This window comes from Mustela lutreola, chromosome 3 (assembly GCF_030435805.1).
Source record: "Mustela lutreola isolate mMusLut2 chromosome 3, mMusLut2.pri, whole genome shotgun sequence".
Lineage (NCBI taxonomy): Eukaryota > Metazoa > Chordata > Mammalia > Carnivora > Mustelidae > Mustela > Mustela lutreola.
This window is the reverse complement of record NC_081292.1, coordinates 99255212-99278154: the sequence shown is the minus strand read 5'-3', so window position 1 is coordinate 99278154 and position 22943 is coordinate 99255212. Positions and strand designations below refer to the sequence as shown.

At 43.3% G+C, this 22943-nt stretch overlaps 1 protein-coding gene and 1 pseudogene across 1 annotated transcript in view; both read left to right on the top strand.

The window, feature by feature from the left end:
* LOC131826886 (uncharacterized) overlaps window positions 1–22943 on the top strand; it is a 166614-nt gene that overhangs the window by 3431 nt on the left and 140240 nt on the right.
* LOC131828414 (U6 spliceosomal RNA) lies at window positions 17637–17734 on the top strand (annotated as a pseudogene).

Here is a 22943-nt window from a genome sequence, read left to right as displayed (position 1 = left end):
CTCAGTTCACACATGTTCTTCTTCAGACACTGGTCATAAAGAATGCTCTAGGAGGCCACAGGTGCAGGAGGTGAAGGGAACCACTTGCTCAGATCACTTCCTGATCCCGCCTGAGACTGTATTGACCAAAAAATTTGATGGGCATCTGATTTGGTTGTTGGTTGATTAAGAACACTGCTTTGTGCTAGGAAACTCAGATCCTTGGATCCCACATTCAGACTCTGGTAGCAGAGACACAGTCAGTCTCCACCAAAGCCCAGGCCAAGAGCAGCCCCTTGAACTCCAGGTCCTGGGTAAGACTTCTGTTGGGACTTGCTGCAGACTTTACATAGTGTCTGGCTCTGCCATGGACACTCTCATGCTGTGGGGTCCCACAGATGGATAGAGTCATTGCTTTTGCTTTAGGAATGTCTCAAGCCTGTGGCTATAAGAGAAAAGAGACACTGCATATATGGTCATAGTGAGTCCCTAGGAGCTCAGGGATTTGACTTTGCTACTCTCCCTTTAAGCTGACCACAACAGTTAGAAGAAATTAACCCACCCCATAGTGCTTGAATTCTTCATTCCTTTTTCTCAGGTTTTGTTTTAAGAGTCACTTTTCACCTAAAAGCCCCTGGTGAACATTTGGCCACAGCTGATTTGATTAGGGGTTTGCCATGTGCAGTAGGATGCCAGAGTTCCATAATTTAATTCCCAATATATTTTCACTGCCATTGGTCTTAAACAGATGGAATAACCAATCTGAGACACTCCCTTCCCCTTTCCCGTTGGTTTTGTTATCTGAAATCATTCTGGTACCAAATCTTTACTAGTGAAGTCTCTTGGTTGAAAAAGACAGAAATAGACTCCAGTCAAGTGAAAAAGTAACTGTCTTGGAAAAGTGCAGGGTAGCTCACAGGACCCAGCTTGGGCAGTCATCTAGAGAGGCAAAGCACAGTAAGCCCTTCTAGGGCATCCAGCTGCTTAGGATGTCCCTGGGGGACTCGCAGATCTACTGCTCCTCACTGAGAATACTTTCTAGCTCCCTCTTGTAGACATATAGGTTTGTCCTTAAGATCCAAGGTCCTGGCTGGAACTCAGCTGAACTACCCTTTGGAAGCTGGGAAGAGAGGGTATCTGTCCCCTTTCTATTTCTGAGATAAGTGAGCCCCGGTTTCTCAGATTTCTGGGATTCCCTACTCCTAAGCCCCCATGAGCAAGACTGCTGTTCAAATGTTGGGCAGGAAAGCAAAAAATACCCCCTCATGGTGTGCAATTAAGCAAAAATCCCACCAAGACCAACTCAAACTCCCAAATTTGTGGGTGGGAAAGTGTAAGCCCCAGATCCCTTGGGACATTTGCTAGGGAATCACTCATGAATGAATTAGCTCTGGAAGGCCTCAGCCAAGTCAGAGCCCCTAGGGGGCCCCTTACTCTAGAGGGCCTGAGCAAGCAGGCCCAGGCTGGGTGGTTCTGGAGATTCCTACAATCTTCTCTCCAAACTTAAGGAAGCCCAGCTCTGCCCTCCAGACTTGGGGTTGTCTTGCCTCCCCTTTGCTATAGGCAGTGACAATACTGTACTACCTGCTATAGACCAGCCCTTAATGTGCCAGCCCTGAGTCTCCAACCACTGTCTGTAACCCCAGGAAGGTACTGGATTAGAATTGTTCTTGGTCTCATGTAGGGCTTGTTGACCTGGATGTTTTGTTTGTTTCTCCAGCCTAGTACAATTGGGTATCATGCCTACACTCTAGTTCCCTGGTTCATGAGGGCTGCTCTTTAGGGAGCCCTTTCATTGTTTACTCATCTCTGCAATGGACAGTCTCCCCCTTGCCAATTGTAAGGCTGTGAGTTTAAGTGATATTGCCTATTCTGGTCCCATGCCTGGCTTCTGAATCCTCCTGAGTTACCCAGTCTGAACCTTCTGGAGGTGTGGATGGTGCTGTTTATGAGGTCCTGCAGCCCCTCATCTGCTGACCCATGTATCATAGGTCATCAAGTTGGGTGCTCCCACATGCTCACAAGGTGCCCTGCCCTAGGGTGCAATCAGTGCATCAGCCTCTTGTAAGTCCCCTGCTCTATTTCTCTTTCAGGATGCAGTGTTACCTCCAGGAAGTCTTCCTTGATGACTCATTCTCTACGTCAGGTCCTTCTCTGTGCTGCAGCTCAGCTTCCTTCAGCCATTGGAACATACTGGCTTATAATTGTTTGTCACCCCTACACACACATACATACACACACACACGCTTGCGCACATTCATTTATTTATTTGTTTTAAGTGGGCATGCCCAGTGCAGAGCCCAAAATAGGCTTTCCATTCGAAATCCCAAGATCAAAACCTGAGCTGAGATCAAGAGTTGGGCATTTAGACACCCAGACACTGCTCTCGCTCATTCATTTAGATGTCCCTTTATTAAGGATCTCATTGCTATTTCTGTTTCTTACTGTTCTTAAGAGACTCCATGACCACAAAGTATAATTTCCTCTTCCCTCATGTTCCCAAATTTTCCATCTTACTCAGATGTATGATGTGCCATACACATTGTCACAAAAACAAGCCTGGTTACCTGAGGCTGTAGCCATCCTGAGCTGCAATTATGTGTCAGAACCACTGGCTACACCCAGACTAAGTGTGTCAGAAGTCAGGGCAGGGGCCTAGGCCCTGGCTTCTAGGCTCCAGGATGACTCCAGTGTGCAGCCTAGCTAAGCATTCCTGTACGGTAGACCCTGAGCTTCCTGCACAGTCCAGAGCAGGGCTGTTCTTGGCTTCTCTTGACTAAACAGAAGCTGAAGTCAGACCATAGTTGCTCTCCAACACCCCATTGCCCTGTAATAACTGAGGTGGTGAACAAGTGCCTCCCTGCCCAGTCAACACCACCTTGTTGACTATAGTGAATATGGGTAAACCCCATCAGTAACCATTACAGACCATCCCACCCAGGCCAGCTTGATATGCCTTCAGCATCATTCATGTTTATACCAAGTAGGCCAATTGGTCTCTCTTTGACAGCTTTTTGCCTGTAAGCTTGAGAAGAGATCTTGGAGTAAAGTCTGAGTCTAGAAGCCGCCTGCTATGGCACCTGTCGCTCCTCCCAGGCCCCTTTGCATTGGTGATGGGCCCATGGGGGCACCAGCATGCCCAGCTTTCCTATGTTACTCAGTGTTCCTTCATGCAAGCCTGTCCATCTGAGGGGTATTGTGGAAGTTAGCTTGATAGTAAAAGCATGGGAAAGTACCCAGCACAGAGTGGGTACTCAACATCTTTAGTTATCTCCTTGTGTCTTTCTTCCCTCAAATAAATGTTTGTGGGTTTTTTTGTTTTTGTTTTTGTTTTTTCCTTATAAGCAGTGAAATTGAATGGGAATCCATGTCCTGATACTGGACCATGAGAGTGCTGCTTATGCTGATGCTGTTGGCTACGGTTTCTGATATAGGCACAAAGTCCCTGTTCAACAGGAGATCACTGGTTATTAGCATCTTGCTTCTGAGTGGTTCACACAGCCAATAGGAGAAGCCAGGATCCTGGGACCGGTTTCCTCTGTGTGGACACTGAGACCTTTGAGAAAATGGGAAACAGCTAAATTTGTGGTCTGTGCACACTGTAGACTACCATGCAGCAACTGAAAGGATGAGCTGCTGGTGCTTATGCCAGCTGGGGTCAATCTCCAGAGAGTTAGGCTGAGAGAGAGAAGCCACAATGCTGAATGCTTGCATTTATCTAAATTCCAGACAGCACTAATGAATCTGTAGTGACAGCAAGCTCATCAGTAGTGCCTGGGGACAGGGTGTAGGGCAGTGGGGACAGGAAAGTGGTATGACATATGGACAGGAGTTGTTGGAGGCGTGCATTGTTCTGCATGTGGTGATAGCTTTATGCCATTTACATGTTATGCCATTTACATGGTTTCTGAACCATCCAGTCATACTTTCAGTGAGTGCAGTTGTACCTGGCAGCTACCTCCTGTCAGTCACACCTCTTTCGAGCCAGGCTGTCTCCTTGGCAGAACCAACCTAAGGTCTCCCGCCCAACACCTCTCAAAGCACTCTTCCTTCTCTGAGAACAAGTCCCTTCCTGGATACCATGGGCACAGAGACCATGAGAGCTAGTGAGAGCAAGGTGCAGGACCCATCTAAAATAGGAAAGGTGATTCTGCTTCCTTAGTTGAGTACCCAACAGGAGATGTCCTTAGGACAAGCATGTCTGTGCGTCACTGATGACGTGTCATTTTTGGTGGGTTGTATAGTAGGTGTAAACCAGAGACTCTGCCCACCTGGAGTGCTTGGTCATCTGAGGCCTCACTCCTGGGAGAATGCAAATGCTTCCTTGCATCTCAGTGAGGTGGTATTAGAAGGACTGGCTATGGCATTTGGGTCTGGTGAGCTGGGTTTGGTGACATTTATGGAAGTGAGGCTTTGCTCTCCTTTGGATGTGGGAAGGAATCATAGGGGCAATTCTGTGATTGTACAACTTAAGAAATCTTTCCCAGCACCAGGGACAAGTCTGAGGCTAAATCTGGGACTGGTAAAGTGGCATCCATTGCTTAGAGTAGCCAGCATGGGGCCGTTTGGTCTTTGTGAGCTGGACAATGTGCATGTTCCATCTGTGCCCAGATGTGAATTTGACAGGTGCTTGTTTCTCCATCATGGTCCCAAAGTGGCCCTGCCTAAAGGTGATGTACTGTGGCATTGTTCTTGTTCCACAGGATGATAAAAGCCCAACTGTGACACCAGACAGCTCCTGCATGTTGTGATTGCTTTTGTCTTTCTTGCTCATTTGGAAATAAGTAGGATACATATCTAACCCCCGAGAACTTTATCCACAAATACAGGGCAGGATACTCCCAGCCCTGGTTACTACAGAGGGGGCTCAAGCAGGTATTTCTGGAAAAGCCCTGGGGTGATTCTGCTATGTACCATGGCTAAGAGCCCACATATACTCCTGACTTGCTGAGTCCAGCAGAGTTGGCACTCTGGACCCCTCCCTCATCCACTCCCACAACCAAGCCAGCTCCACTCTTCAGCAGGTTCTCTCCTCCCCACTCAAGAATTTGACCTTGCGCAACCCTGCAGGCTGTCCACATGCTGCTCAGTACATGAACAAAATCTCACCAGGGGCAGCTATACACCCTGTCCCTGTCCCTTAATACCTGCTTTTTTCATGGAAATAAATGCCTCAACCCCAAGAGCCATAGGGAGAGTGTGTCCTCACAGCTCACAGGGCAGAGGCCTGTGACAAAGAGACAGAAGTGGTGTCAATTACCAGAGTGGACTTGGGGGCACCATAAAACCCTAACTACATATTTGGTATGAATTAGTTATCTAAATCCTCAGTCTTCATATCTGTAAAATAGGCTAATGATGTCTCAGTAAGATGGTTGTGAAAGTCAATATGCTCACATTTGTAAAATGTCTGGCCTGGAGACTTGAGTGTTCCTTAGACTAGACTCCAAGGCAGGAACACACTGATAACTCTGTCCCCTCCTGGGTCTACTCCAGTCCCTTGTCTGTGAGTTCTGGAGTTTATAAAACCTCAGGTAAGTGTTCATTGGAGAAAAAAACAAAAAACAAACAAAAACAAAAACAAAAAACCCCCACTGGTTTAGAAAAGGTGTGGCCTCCAGCTGGAGGGCAGTGAGTAAAACATGAAGAAGGTGGTCACTGGAAAGGCAGCTCTGAAAAGACAGTTAATGTGGCCCCACCCCTGTGTGCAGCCTGGTACCTCTTCCCCTGCTCCACTTCTCCAGGCCAGCCTTTTACCCTCCCCAGAGGCCTTCCTCCAGCCCTGAATCAGGAACAGGGCAGGAGCTGAGCCTCTGGACAAGGAGTTCTGTGGGCAGACATGTGTGGCAGATCACCTCTGGGTGAAGCCGACTAGCCTCATGCAGACCACAGATATGGGAGAAACCCAATGGGGAGCGGGAACTCTTCAACATAAAGGGGAAGGAGACCTGGATGTGGGACACTGGGGATGGGTGGGGCGGGAGGGGGCACTGAAGGCCCCAGGCTTCAAGGTGGAAGTGGGTCTGTATTTGCAGTGTGATAGTATTTGTGTGAGACCACATTCTCTGGGGCAAATGTGCACCCCTGACCACTGTTGTCTTTCAGGGCTGCCCTCTGCAGTTGCCACTGGGAGTGCAGTGGCTCCCTTGTGCCAGGACTAATCTAAAGCATTCTACGCTCTGGCCTGTTATACTGATTCAAACCCTGACATTTGATTAATTCATTCGAACACACAGAATTTGCCAAGCCCTGTTTGATCCTAAGTCCTGTGCTAAGGACACTAAACCATGAGGAAGACACAGCCTGTTCAGCCACAAGCCCCTGATAAGTGATTCAAGCACTCCTGAGTTATAAGGCCAGCATCCTTTTGAGTACTCAGTAGAGGATGTGACCCCTCATACTGAAAACCCTCCCTGCTTTTGTGTGCATGTACCTTCTGCTTCCAATTTCAAAGATCACAAAGCCTCTGGATGGCAAGTTAAGAACCCTGCTCTGGATAGTGAGCTCCAAAGGACCAGGACCACTGCTTCTCTTTCCCATCCTCAAGGGTCCAGCATGAAGCTTTGAATGAAGTGGAGGCTCTGTGCATGTTTCAGTAAGATGACTGGTAACATGGCCTTTTATTCCAGGTGACGGAGACCTGGGTTCTAGGGGAGGGGTGGGCTGTCCATGTCAGTAGAACAAGGAGTCAGACACTACTCATGGGGGATGAGCTTCAATGGGACCAGAGTGAGGAGGCCTTGGAGAGTTTCGAGTTCCTGGGGGATCAGGCACTGGGAAGGCAGTGAGCCCAAAGGGGAAGTGATCATGCACAGGCTGACAGACCTGGCCAGGGATGGTGCCTGGAAGCCAGAGGGCCATGCCTTGGAGAGGCTGAATGGGCTCTGGATACCTCTGAACCTCCATCCCAGCCAAAGTCATTGGGGGAGAGCTGGTGCCAAAGCACAGAGGTAAGAAAGGAGAGACAGGCCCAAAAAACAAAGAAGTATTGCCTGCCTATGTGCACCCCAGGCTAAAGGGTGCCACTCCCCACCACTGGCAGAAGAGGAGAGGACAACATGTGGGGTCTGCAGCCCCCGTCCAGAAGCTCTTCTCTCCAAGTCCACTGGCCTGGATTCTGGCTCTTATGGCCCCACTCAGTGTGGCCTTTAGCAGAGCAGAATCTTGGAGCATGTTTATTCTTCTATAAAATGGACACATTTTATCTGGTATAGCTCCCTCTGAAGAGTAGTAATAGGGAACATTAGGGATCTCTGGAAGATTTGGCCCCTCAGAGAGGTTTATAGAGAAGACACTCTATTGAGTGTTCAGTGCCATGTCCCAGGGGCACAGAAACAGACAGTGCAGGGAGACTTTGGGATGCATGGAAGTTTTGCCCTAGCTGCCAGGTATGGGCACAGCTGCCACCTACTCCTGGGAATGCCCCAGAGGGCTGGTCCAGGTTACCTTTCTCCATAGAACCTGAAAAAGACTCACTTCAAATTACTCAGGAGAGGCACTGTAACTTTCCACCTTTCCTTTCCACCTTTCCTTTCCACCTTTCCTTTAAAAAACAGCTTATTACTTTTGAAATCAAGATGTACTTAGAATTGATGTGTATACTTAAAAGGGATTTCTTCTTCCCTCTTAAAAGCTATCATTAACTTAGTGACATCTTTGAGGAAATAGAATACTTGTAAACCTCATATGTGATCAGGAAACATAGTGTGTGACATCCCCAAGAGACCCCAATTCCAGTCCCCCACCACCATTACCTGGAGGGCTTATAACTGCTGGGTCAAGCCAGTCTGGCCCATTGAGAGTTCTTGAAGGAGCCTGGAGTGCACATTTCGAGAGTATCCTCAAAAAAAGATAGCTGGATAACTTCCCCGGGAAGAAGGAACAGATTCCTTCAAATTTTTTCAGAGGTTCCATCCCTGGTCGCCAAAGCCGCCTATATCACATCTTATTAGAAGTGTGTGTGATCAGCATGGTTGTGTCTGATGGACAGAATAAAAGCCACATTGCTGAGTGCGTGCTATATTCTTCATGCAGGTGGAGTCACCATTCAGGGCACTTCAGGGAAAGGTACTTCTGGCGACGCCTGTGGTCTGGAGTCTTCCCAGAGAGTTATTGACACAGACAGTGGCTGGGCCACCACATGCAAAGATTGCGTTCCTCTGGGAACTGGTCCTATGCTTCTCCAGTGAGCCAGGTCCTGGGACCCCCTCCAACTTGTCTGTCGCCCTCAACTTACAATTCCAAATCCCCTCAGATTGACCCAGTGCCTCTCTCAGGATACACAGGCTCCCCTCTGGGCCAACTCCATGTGTTCTAACACAATAGGCCACACAATAAATAAAACACACCACCAGTGGACAGTCGAGGCAGACTGTGGGAATGGCCGAGCCTCCAGCAGAGGTGATGCGGCAGCAGGCAGACAGTTGTATCTCTTAACAGAGGCCTCATTTTGTAGATGAAAGAATTAAAATTCTTTGGGGGTGATGAGCACAGTGGTGGTGGGGAAGCAATGGAACAAGATTCAACTTCAAAACCTCCACTTTTCTGCTTACTGGGCAGCCCTAGCAGTTTAGGCTTACCAGTGATACCCTTTCTGATGACATTTTGGGGCCTCCAGAGCCTCTATCATGCATATGAAGATAGATGATTACCCCTGTGCAGGGCATGATGTACTCCAGGCCCCAGCATGCAGCCTACAGAATGGCCTGGGCTGGGACCTGGGACTGCCCTGCCTGCAGATCCACTGTAAACAGTTCACTCAGTTCCTCTGAGTGGGATGTGAGGTTCTCCAGGTTTGTGCACTGTGTAGGGCACTAATCAAAAGTCAGGAGTCCTGACTGCTATTGAAGTGCAGATGTATTTGCATTTGGAGAAGGACAAGTACTGACTGTAGCTGGGATGGGACAGGTTCTTCAGGACCAAAGGTCAGCGCATGCCTTTTCTTTGCCTGTGGCAGGGTGGGAGAGAGGCCATCTGGGAAAGACAGGGCAGAGAAGATGCAAATCAGGACATGTCCATAGATGGTGACAGACATTGTTTGCTGCCCACAAGCAGGTGAGGCCTACCTGGTATGTGGCTCATTATTTCACTTGTTGGGAGAAGAGCCTGTGCAGGCTCCACACCCAACTCTGGTTTGCATTAGTAGAATGTGCAGTGTTGTTTCTTGGGCAGCTGTGTCTTTTCAGAAAAAAGAAGGCCACACTCTTCCCCATGAGATAGACTGCTAAGATATGTGGGCAAGAATGTGCCCCAGTCAGTGCCTGGGAGCAGTTCCTTCGGCTTGGGCAAACCTCTTTTGTTAGGCCTAGGGAGGAACAGGAGCTGCAGCCAGGGTTTGGGTGGGCAGCTGCATGCTGTCTCTGGTCCAAGAGATTGGAGTGGGATAGGCTGTGGACCTCCAGTGTACCTGCAAAGCTGCAGTTGAGAGTCCAGCATCTTGTGGGTCACAAGAAGAAGCAGAGTGACATCACTAACATGGACACATGTCTACTATAATCCTATTGACTCCTCTGTCATCAGCTCATTTGTGATCTAGAGCAAGTCACTGATACTCACAGGGCCTCTGAGGACATAGCCAGCAAGAAATGTGAGAATATGAAGTGTGTGCCATTGTCCTGGGGATTCTATAGTGTTCACGAGACATCATGAGTTAATGTCTATATACTCAGAGCTTGGGAGTCAGAAAGACCTCATCCAGATTTAAATGCCACCAGATAGTAACTTGTGCAAGTAGCTTGGGCATGTTGTTGTTCTGAGCTTCATAAAGATGTTTGTAGAATAAAGACAATACCACCTGCATCATTTTAAGATTAAATAATGTATAAAAAGGTACAAGACATGTAGTGAGTATTTCATATTTAGCTATTTTGTTATAGATGTTATTTTTGTAATAGGAAAGACAAATTCCTCCAACTGCACAATTTTCACTCAGGAGTGCTGCTGAACAGCTGCTCTGTGCAGACCCTGTCCTGAGAGCTGGAGTTCTAGAGGGACTGAGCCATGCTGTTCCCTCAGCAGTGCCTGTAAGTCTAGTGGAGGAGAGAGATCAGCCAATAGCTGCAGCAGCAGCAAGAGCATCAATGGCCATAATGACAGCAATGCCAGCGCAGCCTGGGTTTGAACCAAAAAGTAGTCTGAATTAGGGTGCCCAGGAGAGAAAGCACCCAACCTTGCCTGGGGAGAAAGGGGAGAACCCTGGGGAACCAGGGAGACTGAGAAGTAAATAGGCCATTGTGTAGGACTATGGGAAGCACTGGTGTCGGGGTGCCTACTGCCCACAGAACCTCAAAGAAGGCTACAGGCTAAGGTGGAACTTGAGGGAGACTCTGAAGAGTGAGTTGAGGGGAGCCTGGTGAATCAGGAAAGGACAACATGCAAAAAGTAAAAAAAAATCAGTAAAGGTATATGTTGTAAGCATGTGACTCTCAGGAGAAGCACAGGATATGTGCTGGGACATGGAAGAGATAGTTTTGTAAATAGAGTAGGGCCTGTATGGGTTTTAGTCCAGACATCTTCTGAGGGTGGTAGAGAGTCAGAGTGGTGACATCAGATGTAGCTTGTATATAGCACAAATAATGATTGAGTGTGGGACTTGATCTCCTTCTTCTGTACAGTGTTTGTCAACTAATGCATCCTAAGATGGCATTAGCTCTTCGGGCAGCCACATTCCTTTGTGGATTAAAATCCCTGCCAAGTTAGGTTCAGAACCTGAACAGGGGAAACTTTTTAGAACTGAATAAAAGTACCAGTCTGCTATAGGGTCTGGATGAGGTTTGGACCTAATTAACAGCAGGATGGCCTCATTCCACCTAGCACTAGCCTTATAAATAAAGTAAGAGGTGGCCATTTACATGGTACTCAATAAAATAGGCTTAATACTTCCTGAAATCTCTCCTCCTAAAACCTCATTATGCTGATATCTGGTACTTTTATTCCAGAATCCATTTCCTTGCCTTTCTCAGCTCCTAGTGGCTGCCTAAGTTCCTAGGCTTATGACCTGCTCCATCTTCAAAAGCATTACTTCATCTCTGCTTTCAGCATCACGCAGTCTCTTACTCTGATCCTCCTTCATCCCCCTGAGAAGGACCATGGTGATTACATTGGGCCCACTTGGATGATCCACGGTGAGCTCCCCATCACAACATCCTGAACATAATCATATCTGCAAAGTCCCTTTTGCCGTCAAAGGTGACCTTCACAGGTTGTGGATATTAGGACATAAACACCATGGGAGTTATTATTCGGTCCACACAGAAGGTATTTTACAGATGTGATAAACTGTCTAAGTCATGGTTTAGAAAGATCTGGCTGGTAACAAAGTGGGAATAGTAAGGCTGGAGGACTACAGAGTACTTTGGAAGTTGCTGCTAATTAGAGGGTACACCTGGATCAATGGCAATGGGACAGAGAAAAGCACTTAGGAGGTATAACCCACAGGATTTGGAGCCAGTTAAGATGTGGGATGGGATGAATGAGAGAGGGCTCAAGGTTTCTATGTTCATCAGTTGGCTTGATGATGGTGTCCTTGATCAATAGGTAGCACAGAGGAGGCAGAGAGAGATTACTGTGCTTGTTTGGAACCTGACTTTGAGGTGTATATGAGATAAGCAGTGAGTCCTGGTAGACAGGTCTGCAGGTCTGGAGAGGAATGTGGTAACAGCTATTTAGTACATTTACACAGGCATCGCTTGGAATCACGGTAGACCAGATGATCCAGGGGCTGTGTCTAGAATTAGAAAGAACAGAGAAACTGCCCTGGGGTGACAATGACTTCCATGGTTAAGGAGAAATAAGGGTGTGGGAGGAAGCCAGAGAGGCAGGCAGAGCACCAGCGGAGTATGTCCTGTGTTGGAGAAGAGTCAAACAGAGCCCTTTTTCCCCTGAAGAATGGCCACTTCTTATCAAGTAAAACCCTGCAGGAAAAGGGTAGAAATGGTTCTGAGTTTTTGCTTGTTGCACTTTGCGGCCAGGAGCTCTAGCTGGGAACTGGACTGTTTCTTGGACATTAGGTGCATGCAAACAGAGAAAGAGTAAAGTGAGGTCCCCTCATTGGAACGAATAATGGTTAATGGGAAAGGTTTTGCTCTCAGGCTTGCCCTGGCAACAACTGAAAAGCTTTATTATTTGCCTTTCTGGGCACATTCACTGCAGAGGCTCAAGGTTTTGGTGCAATGCAAAAGTCTCCTGCGTCTGAGAACAGTCATCCTCTTCAGTCATTCCCATACAGGGGCCTTGTATAGAAATACTTCTGCAGGAGAGATCCATGACCTTTGAGACTGTTTCTTCTATATGTGTTGCTACTTTTCCCTCATGCAGCTTCCTCCCCTGCCTGGGGAAGAGAGAGGAGTTAAGAGGATGGAGCAAGTGAATGTTGGCCAAATGTGTAAGATCAAGGCTTAACAGGAGAGGTGGGACTTAACATGTCCCCTGAAAATAGGATAAGACTTTTGGTAGAACTGAGTAGTCAGGAAGGAGTACATTTCAGAAGGCAGGATGAGCACATTAAGATAGAAAAGCAGAAAAGGACATGAAATTTATAGGGACAGGGCCCAGAGACTGGCTTAGCTGGAGGGAGTGCATCATGGGCCTTGAGCTCCCAGGACACTGTCCTGGAGAGGCTCTCTGGCCTTGCTCCTTCTTCTAGAATAGAGTATTGCTTTATGTTTGAATCATCCTTATTTTATTGTGTCCATTCCCATGTAATCCTCTCAGAATTGTGTGCATTGAGGTGAATGAATTAAACAAGCTTTCAAAGTCATAGCAGTCTTAGTCAGTTCCAAGATGGAAATTGAGGGAGGGGAAACTATTTGGTGGCTACTTACATGTCAGAATTCTAAATATAGGTTGTCATTTAATCGTCAGCTCTACTAGGACAAGTGCTGTCAGCCTTATTTTGTAGATGAGGAATAGAGGCTCCGAGAAATAAGTACCTGGTCTTAGGTAGCACTGTAGTAGGCATTAGGGTAGGGGTGGGGAGCTCCCCAGAAGCATGTCTATAGCCATGCAATATCAGAGGGAGAGGAACTCCAAAGACATTACCTCATGACAGTCACTTGACTTTACTGATGAAAGACCACAGTTCGTAAAGGGACCCAAGGGGCCCAGCCAGATGGCTGGAGAGCTGGGTCATGAGTCACCTCTTTCAGTCCTCTATTGGCCTACAAGGAAATTATTTATACCTCAGCTTCCTGCTCTTGGACCTTTCAAATGACCACTAATGTACAGATGTTTTGAGAAGTCTGTAAAAGAAAAATCAATTTAATCTTATGGCATTTTCCAAAATTATTTGATCATCAGTCTCATCACCTGTCTTCCAAATCCCATGGACCCTGCTTCAAGAGATGCTTCATGCCAACAATCTACGAAACTCAGGTCCACTTCCCCAGATCCTGGGAAGACCCTCTGACTTTTTGTTAATTAAAAATCAACTTGACTCTCTCCCCTATGGTTCTCTCACCACTAGAGCAAGAAAAAGGGAAAGACCCTGTCTCCCTGGCTTTGATGTTAATTCTTCCTTCTGAAAATCCACAGAACAGATTGGGCATAGAAAATGATAAAATGTGTTTTCAGATCGTGGTGCATCTTGTGTCAGCTATCACCTCAGTTGAGTACTTAACCTGGAAAAATAAAAAGTTCCCATCTGGGAAATGGAGCAAAGGGTGCCTTGCATGCCTACTCCACAATTTACATAAGAATAGGGAGTGAAAAAAAAAAAAAAAACAGACACATAGACCAGTGGAACAGAGTAGAGAGCTCAGATAAGGACCCTCAACTCTATGGTCAAATAATCTTCAACAAAACAGGAAAAAATATCCAGGGGAAAAGAGACAGTATCTTCAATAATTGGTGCTGGGAAAATTGAACAGCTATGTTAGAAGAATGAAAATTGACCGTTCTCATATACCATACACAAAGATAAACTCGAAATAGATAAAAGACCTCAACATGAGGCAGAAATCTATCAAAATCCTAGAGGAGAACATAGCAGTAATCTCTTCGACTTTGGCCACAGCAACTTCTTTCAAGGCACATCTCCAAAGGCAAAGGAAACAAAGCAAAAATGAACTTTTGGGACTTCATCAAGATCAAAAACTTCTGTCCAGCAAAGGAAACAGTCAACAAAACAAAGAGGCAATGCACGGAATGGGAGAAGATATTTGCAAGTGACACTACAGACAAAGGGCTGATACCCAAGATCTATGAAGAGCTCCTCAAACTCAATATTCAAAAAACAGATAATCATGTCAAAAAGTGGGCAGAAGACATGAACAGACACTTCTCCAAAGAAGACATACAAATTGCTAATAGACACATGAAAAAATGTTCATCATCATTAGCCATCATGGAGACTCAAATCAAAACCACATTGAGATACCACTTTACACCAGTTAGAAGGGCCAAAATTAACAAGACAGGAAACAAGTGGAGAGGATGTGGAGAAAGGGGAACCCTCTTACACTGTTGGTGGGAATGCAATTGGTGCAGCCACTTTGGAAAACAGTGTGGAGATTCCTTAAAAAATTGAAAATAGAGCCACCCTATGACCCTGCAATTGCATGACTGGGTATTTATCCCAAAGATACAGATGTAGTGAAAAGAGGGGCCATCTGTACCCCAATGTTTCTAGCAGTGATGTCCACGGTCACCAAACTGCAGAAAGAACCAAGATGCCCTTCAGCAGATGAACAGGTAAAGAAGATATGGTCCTTATATACAATGGAATATTATGCCTCCATCGGAAAGGATGAATACCCAAATTTTGCATAAACATGGATGGTACTGGAGGAGATTATGCTGAGTGAAATAAGTCAAGCAGAGGGAGTCAATTATCATATGGTTTCACTTACTTGTGGAGCATAAGGAGTAACACAGAGGACATTGGGAGATGGAGAGAAGTGAATTGGGGGAAATTGGACAGGGAGATGGAACATGAGAGACTGTGGACTCAGAAACAAACAGGGTTTTGGAGGGGACGGGTGTGTGGGCTTAGGTAAGTCTGATGGTTGGTATTAAGGAGGGTACATATTGCATGGAGCACTGGGTATGATGCATAAACAAAGAATCTTGGAACACTGAAAATTAAAATAAAATAAAATAAATAAAACTTAAGAAATAGAATAAAAAAAGAATAAGGATTGCATCTAGCAGGATGGGAACTGCCATTTTTTCTCTGCAGAGAGTAGACTTAGCTTTCTAAAAATGACTTCAAGCCTGTTTCAAGCTGTTCACCTTATTGATAAGGGTTAATGTGTCTTTCTCTGCTGATTATCAAAACACAGAGCTCAAGCTTCTTGGAGATGCTGGGGAGGAGGGGTATGCGGAGAGATGCCATGTCAGCCTTGCACCAGGCACATCCCAGTACGTAAGCCTTGTTTTCAAAGATTTATTTAGTCTAAAACCTGCCCTAGAAGAAATCATAGTTTTGTACTAAAACTATAAGTGTGTGATGGACAGCAGATGAAATTTTGAAATCAAGATAGTCTTGGGAAACTGGCCCTGTTGGCTTCTGTATGCACAGGCTGTTCAGTGCTATAGCAAAACCCCTTCTGGTTCCCCCATCCAGGCTTCTTGTCAGCAGACATTACTCCAGAGCTCGTCTCCTCCTATTTCCCAGCTTTCTTCTTTGAACTGCTTTGAGCTGAATTATACCAGTTGTGTGTTCCTTCCTTGTGACCACTCGGTACAATTGCAAATCTTACTTCTGGCAAGTTCTTTTGTCTGATGTGCACAGAGTTCTTAATGGGGCTTCTAATGGAGTCACTCAGAAAGGAGACTGTCTTTCTGCCAGCTCCTTATGAGAGGGAAGAATTTCCCTGTTGTTTGGGGATTATGGGTTACCAGAAGATACAAAGGAGTGGAGGAGAAAGAAAGGGCTGGGGTATCCATGCTATATGTATAAAATGGGAGCACCAGCACCTCACAGAGCTGTGGTACAGTTTGATGGGATGGGTTCAGGACTTCATGGTAGCCCATCTTTGAAGAGCCTCTATTAGGCTGCCCATGGACACCTCCCAGCTTGCATCTGGTCCATGTGCTCACCTGCGGCCACACACGCACATGCTCAGTATTAGCTTACAGAGCAGGCTTTAAAGACTCCTAAGGTTGCGAATTTCTAAGTCAGATGACTAATACAGGGCTAACGGTGGGCACTAAGTTTCTTTCGTTGATTTTCTTAATCTTCAGAGAAATGGGCACACAAAGGTTTGGAGCCAAACTGTCTGGGTTTAAATCCTGATTCACCACTTCCTAGCTGATGTGACCATGACCAAGTTGCTCGATTTTTCTGTGCCCCATTTTTTCATCTTCTATAAAATGAGAATGTAGTGTATATCTCATCTGGCTGTCGTGAGACTCATGTAAGGTGAAGGTTCAATAAATATTGTCATTACTCCCATTTTATGAAAGAAGACAATAAGACTCAGAAATCAATCCTGGTTACTCTTTACTTAGCTACTAGTGGCAGAACTAACTAGGACATATATCTGATACAGTTATAATCCTCTCTGTGTCAGCTGTTGTTCCTGGTCAATGTCATGGTCAATGAATCCAAAATGGTAGATAAGAAACCACATAGAGTAGCACTGGGCAATGTGCATGTGTGGTGGCAGGTGGCAAGAGTGCTCCTGAGGGTGGAATTTTGCTCAGGGATACACAGCATTGGATTTCCAGGAGAAACCCCCAAGTTCTGTGAATAACCTGATTTGATCAAGGTCCCTTGCCGGTGGAAAGGACTATTTTGGATTCCTTACTGCCCCCTGGTGGTAACAGATTGCATGAGGCTCTTTCCCTGAGAGATGAAAGCAGGAGGCTCTTTTGAAATTTGGCTCACCAGATTAATGAAGAATTTTGAACTTTTTGTTTCTCTGTTTTAGCTTTTCTGGCACCTCTGACCCAACAGCATAAAATGGTTATGGGTTTTGTTCCATTATTAATTAATGAATAGCGTACTAACTGCTTTACTTCAGTAAGTTACCAGCCTCTTAGTGATCTTCCATCCATAAAGTCAGCATCTCAGTCCCACTCAGAAATCCACGGTCTATTCCATCTGGCTCATTCTTATTTTCAGCAGTCAAACCGTGAGGTGGCAATACAAGGGTTTCTCCTTCTGTGTTATCCCCAGATGATGGGAGTGTAGGTCAGAGGACTCGTGGCATGTGCAGGTTAGCTCAGAGCAGAGCTCTAAAAGTTAGTCTTCTGTCCCCAGTTCATATTTCCAGCATGGCCAGGCTCAACACTCAGACCTGATTCATCAGCACAATTTGCCTGTATATGTGCCTTCTTTTTTCTTATATGGCAAATTTGCTCAAATTTCCTTAAAGGGTACCCTGAGGATTCAAATTAGCTAGTGTAAGAATAAGATTTATTCTTATAATTAACTTAAATTTGGGGAGGAAGTTATTATAAATTTACATACAAGTTATAAGAAGTAATATGTACCTTCACCCATTTTCCCCGAATGACAGCATCTCGTAAAACTGTAGCACAATATCACAACCAGGATGTTGACATTTATACCATCAAGACACACAACACTTCCATCATCCCAAGGCTCTCTCATGTTGCTTCTTTATAGCTATACCCATGCCTCCATCTTTAACCACTAACAACCACTGATCTATTCTCCATCTCTATAATTTTATCATTTCAATAATATTTTAATGCTCACTTGAACAGCACAAATACTAAAATTGGAATGATACAGAGAAGATTAGCATGCCTAAAAAAGACACACGTTCCTGAAGTGTTCCATTTTTTTAAATGAAGAATGTTATATATGTTGCCATTTACAATGACATAGGTAGAGCTAGAGAGTATTATGCTAAGTGAACTGAAAGACAATACCATATATGAGAAATCTAAGAAACAAAATGAACAAAAGGAAAAAGAGAAAGGCAAACCAAGAAACAGGCTCTTAACTATAGAGAAAGCACTGATGGTTACCAGAGGGGACATGGTGGTGATGGGTGAAATAGGTGATGGGGATCAAGGAGGGAACTTGTTATGATGAGCACTGGGTGTTGTATGAAAGTATTCAGTCACTATATTATATACCTGAGAATAATATTACACTGTATGTTAACTAACTAGAATTTATATAAAAACTTTAAAAAATAAAACAAGAATATTATATAAATGGGTTCATACAGTATGTAATACTTTAGGTTTAGATTTTTTTCACTTAGCATATTTCTCTGCATATGCATCCAAGCTGTGTGTATATCCATGGCTGGTATTTCGTTGCATGGATATACCAGTTTGTCTAACTATTCACTTGCTGAAGGACATCCAGGTCATTTCCAGTTTTTTTCTTTTTTTTATTAACATAAAATATATTATTTGCCCCAGGGGTACAGGTCTTTGAATAATCAGGCTTACAAATTTCACAACATTCACCATAGCACGTACCCTCCCCAGTAACTGTAATCCAGCCACCCTATCCCTCCCACCTCAACTCCCAGCAACCCTCAGTTTCTTTCCTGAGATTAAGAGCCTTTTATGATTTGTCTCCCTCCCAATCCCATCTCATTTCATTTTTTTTCCTTCCCTACCCCCCATGACCTCCTGCCTCTGAAATTCCTCATATCAGAGAGATCATATGACAATTGTCTCTCTCTGATTGACTTATTTTGCTTAGCATAATACCCTCTAGTTTCATCCACCTCATTGCAAATGGCAAGATTTTGTTTCTTTTGATGGCTGCATAGTATTCCATTATGTGCATGGGTGTGTGTGTGTGTGTGTGTGTGGTATATATATAGATGATATAGATATAGATATATGTAAAACATCTTTATCCATTTATCTGTTAATGGACATCTAGGTTCTTTCCATAGTTTGGCTATTGTGGACATTGCTGCTATAAACATTTGGGTGCATATGCCCCTTTGGATCACTACAGTTGTGTCTTTAGAATAAATACCCATTAGTGTGATTGCTGGGTCATAGGGAAGCTCTGTTTTCAACTTTTTGAGGAACCTCCATATTGTTTTCCAGAGTGGTTGTACCAGCTTGCAATCCCACCAACAGTGTAGGAGGGTTCCCCTTTCTTTGCATCCTTGCCAACACTGTCATTTCCTGATTCATTAATTTTAGCCATTCTGACCGGTGTGTGATGATATCTCACTGTGGTTTTGATTTGTATTTCCTTGAGGCTGAGTAATGTGGAGCAGTTTTTCATGTGTCTGTTGGCCATGTGTATGTCTTCTTTGGAGAAATGTCTGTTTATGTCTTCTGCCATTTCTTGATTGGATTATTTGTTCTTTGGGCTTTGGGTATTGAGTTTGATAAGTTCCTTATAGATTTTGGATACTAGCCCGCTATCTGATAAATCATTTGCTAATATCTTCTCCCATTCTGGTGGTTGTCTTTTGGTTTGTTCACTGTTTCCTTTGTTGTGCAAAAGTTTTTGATATTGATGAAGTTCCAATAGTTCATTTTTGCCCAGCTTTCTTTTAATGTCCGTTTGCATGGTAAATTGTTTTCCACCCCCTCAATTTAAATCTGGAAGTGTCTTTAGGTCTAAAATGAGTTTCTTGTATTGCAGGTTTTTACAACAATATTTATAAGGAGTATTGGTCTGTAGTTTTCTTACATTGTCTGTCTAGTTTGGCTGTCAGTGTACTCCTAGCTTCATAGAAAGAGTCAGGAATCCTGTGTTTCCTCCTCTTCAATATTTTGAAAGGTTTGAAAAGGATTTGTGTTCATTTTTCTTCATATGTTTAGTACTATTCACCAAGTAAAGCCATTTCATCTAATTCACCAGTAAAGCTTTTTGATGTCGTGGAAAGTTTTGACTACTAATTCAATCTCTTTACTAGGTATCTATTCAGATTTTTTATCTTTTCATGATTCACTTTTGGTGCACTGTGTGTTTCCAAGAATTTGTCTACTTCATTCAAGTTAACCAGTATGTTGGCATAAAAACGCTCATCACAATCTTTCTATTTCTGTACCTCAGTAGTATTGTTTTTGTTTTTATTTCTGATTTTAGTAATATGAGTCTTCTTCTCTCTGCCAGTTTTGGGTTAAATTTGCTTTTCTTTGTCTTAAAGCATGAACCTAGGTTATTGATTTAAGATCTTCTTTTTTCATATGTGCTTTTATCACTGTAAATTCCTTTCCTACCATGCTTTCACTATATCTCATCGATTATGGTATTTTGTACTTTTGTTTTCATTTTTCTCAATGTACAGATATTCCTCAACTTACAGTGGGTTTACATCCCAATATATCTATCATAAGTTGAAAGTATCATAATTCAAATGGGAGAAGATTTTTGCAAATGACATATTCAATAAAGGGTTAGTATCCAAACTATATAAAGAACTTATAAAATTCAACACCCCAAAAACAAATAATCCAATTAAGAAATGCGTAGAAGACCTGAACAGACATTTTTCCAAAGAAGATATACAGACTGTCAAATTTGCTGGCCAAAACATGTGTCAACAGACACATGAAAAATACTCAATATACTCACCAGGGAAATACAAATCAGAATTACAATGAGATATCACCTCATATCTGTCCAAATAGCTAAAATCAACAACACAAGAAACCACAGGTGTTGGCCAGGATGTGAAAGGAGAATCTTCTTGAACTATTGGTGGGACTACAAAATGGTGCAGCTACTTTGAAAAACAGTATGGAGGTTCCTCAAAAAGTCAAAAATAGAATAGCCTTATGATCTAAAAAATCACACTATTGAGTGTTTATCCAAAGAATACAGGAACACTAATTCAAAAGTATACATGCACCCTTATGTTTATACACCATTGTTTACAATAGCCAAGATACAGAAGCAGCCTAAGTGTCCACTGACTGATGAACGAATAAAGATGATGTGAGATATATACACATACATGTATACATATATACAAGTATATGTACACACACACACACACACACACACGCTGGAATAATCAGCCATAAAAAAGAATGAAATCTTGCCATTTGCAACATGGATGGAGCTAGAGAGTATAATGCTAAGCAAAGTAAGTCAGTCAGAGTAAGACAAATATGATATGATTTCACTCAAATGCAGAATTAAAGAAATGAAACAAACAGGCTAAAGGAACAAAATAAGAGAGACAGGCAAATCAAGAATCAGACCCTTAATTATAGAGAATAAACTGATGGTTATCAGAGGGGAGGGGGTGGGGAATGGGTTACATAGGTGATGGGGAGTAAGAAGTGCACTTGTCATGATGAACACAGGGTAATGTATAGAAGTGTTGAATTGTACACCAGAAACTAATATAAAACTACATGTTAACTAACTGGAATTAAAATAAAAACATTTTAAAAATAAAAGGAAGTATCATAATTCAAATGGGCATTTAATACACCTAACACTGAACATCATAGCTTAGCCTAGCCTACCTTAAACATGCTTAGAACACTTACATTAATGTACATTTAGGCAAAAATCATCTAACACAAAGACTTTTTTATAATAAAGTGTCAAATATTTCATGTAATTTATTTATTACTTTACTGAAGATGAAAACCAGAATGGCTCTATAGGTTCAGAATGTTTGTAATTGTATTGGTTGTTTACCCTCATGATCACATGGCTGGCTGGGAACCATGGCTGGCTGCCACTGCCCAGCATCACAGAAGTATTAATAAGGTCTCATATCACTATCTCAAGAAAAGATCAAAATTCAAACTTGAAAGTATGGTATCTACTGAATGCATATCACTTTTGCATCATCATACATTTGAAAAACCGTAAGTTGAACAATCATAAGTGGGGACTGTCGGTATTTTCTAATTTCCCTTTTGATTTATTCTTTGACCTACTGATTGCTTAAGATTGTGTTGCTTAGGGGTGCCTGAATGGCTCAGTCAGTCAAGTGTCTGCCTTCCACTCAGGTTGTGATCTCAGGGTCCTTGGATCAAGTTCCACATGGGGCTTCCAGTCAGCAGAGAGTCTGCTTCTCTCTCTCTCCACTCATGTTCTCTCTCTCAAATAAATAAAATCTAAAAAAAAAAAGTGTTGTTTAATTTCCCTATATTTGTGAATCTCATTTTCCTGTTACTGATTTTTACATGCTGTGATAGATAAAAAAATATTTTTTGTTATTGCAATCTTTTAAAACTTACTGACTCATTTTGTGTCCAACATATGGTCCATTTTGGAGAGTGTTCTATACGCACTTGAGAAAATGTGTATTCTGCTGTTCTTGGGTGTTCAGTATATTTCTGTAACCTCAGAACCTTAGTTTGTGGTTTTATTCAAGTCCTGTTTCCTTGTTGATCCTCCATTACTTTTCCTGTCATATTAAAAGTGATGTTTTGAAGGCTTAATTATTATTGAATGTCTATTTCTCCCTTCAGTTCTATAATGTTTGCTTCATATATTTTGGGCTCCAATGTTTGGTGCATATATGCTAAAATTGTTATATTTTCTTCATGCATTGATCCTTTTATCAATCTGTAATTTCTTTGTAACAGTTTTTACTTAAAGTTTATTTTATCCAAATTAGAAGACACACCTTAGCTCTCTTTTGGTTAGTATTTGCTTGGAATGTATTTTTCTATCCTTTCACTTTCACCCTATCTGTGGCTTTCAATCTAAAATGAGTCTCTTCTAACAGACATCATAGAGTTGAATCATGCAGTTGTTGGGGTTTTTAACCAATTTTCTCATTCAGTGCATTTGATTGGAAAGTCTAAGCCATTACTTCTGAATTCCAGACAGGGAGAGACCTACTTTTGTCATTTTTCTGTATGTCTTACAACTTTGTTTTCATTTCCTTCATTGATATCTCTTTTTGTGTATTTAATTGCTTTTTTTTTTTTTAAATAGAAACATGTTTTGATTCCCTTCTCATTTCCATTTGTAGTTGGTCTATGGATATTTTCTGTATGGTTAAATGGAGATTACATATATTACCCTACAGTTATAATCATCTAATTTGAACTGACTCCATTAATGCTCCTTCCACCCTCTTTATGTT